The following is a 1,288-nucleotide window of genomic DNA, read 5'->3' as shown; positions in this document are numbered from 1 at the left end:
AAAAAAGGCAAAATAAAAAATATATGGGTTGGGAAATTAAAAATCAAGGGGTTAGGGTATGGCTGAGTGGTAAAGTATTTGCCTAAAAATCATGAAGCCCTGGGTTCAATCCCCAACACAGGAAAAATAAAATGGGTAACCAGGCATAGTGGTGTTGGCGCACGTGTGTAATCCTGGCACTCTGGGAGGCTGAGGCAGGGTGAGCAGAAATTCAAGCCCAGCCTGGGCAACTTCATTTAGTAAAATCCTCTCTCAAAATAAGAGACCCTGGGCCCAGGAGGTGGCTCAGTGGAATAAGCGCTTCCCTGGCAAGCGCAATAGCCTGAGTTCAATCCCCGGTTCCGCCAAAAAAAAAAATAATAATAATAATAATAAGAGACCCTTTCTCTGGGGATGCAACTATTTTGTTGACAGATGACATAACTATCTCTGTAGAAAATCCAAAAGAACTGGCAGAAAACGACTTGCAACTAGTAAGCGCTTGCAAAGCCAGGGTGTAGGGTTCATATAAATGGCAATGACAATGCTTAGTTTCCTGTATACCAGCACTGGATCAGTGGAATCTAAAACTAAAAACCATTTACATCAGCTTTCCCTAAAATGAAATAGTGAGGTGTAGAGCTAATGAAACATGTACTAGATGTATATGAAGGAAAGCTACAAACTATGAACAAAAGCGAAGAACTGAATACACACAGAGATATTCCATGTTCATAGATAGGAAGACTCAATGTTGTCAAGATGTCAATTCTTTCCAGTTTGATCTATAGACTCAAAGAAATCTTGGCCAAGATCCCAGTAAGTTACTTTGTGGATATCAACAACCTTATTATACAGTTTACAGTATGGTGAGAGACAAAAGACCTAGAATGCCAAATTAGTATCGAAGGAGGACTGATGACTACCTGACTCTGAGACTTACTATAAAGCTATGGTATTCAAGACACCAGGGTGTTGGTGAAAGGACAGACAGACAAATTAACAGAACAGAATAGAGAGACCAGAAATGAAAGCCACATATAGACAACTGAATTATGTATTTATTAGTTTGTTTATTTATTTTTGAGGCATCATCTTAGTAGTTTGCCTAAGCTAGGCTTTACTTCCCTGGGCTCAAGCAAGCCTTCTGCCTCAGCCTCCCTCCTAGCTGGGATTACAGGCATGCATCAGTACACCCAGCTTTTAAACTGATCTTTGACAAAGCAGCTAAGGTAATACAATGGAACAAAGATAGTCTTTTTAGCAAGTGGTACTGGAACGATTTCTGTTCACATGAAAAAAAAAAAAA

The sequence above is a fragment of the Octodon degus genome, unplaced genomic scaffold (assembly GCF_000260255.1).
Source record: "Octodon degus isolate 3935 unplaced genomic scaffold, OctDeg1.0 scaffold00230, whole genome shotgun sequence".
Lineage (NCBI taxonomy): Eukaryota > Metazoa > Chordata > Mammalia > Rodentia > Octodontidae > Octodon > Octodon degus.
Note: the sequence above shows the minus strand (reverse complement) of the source record.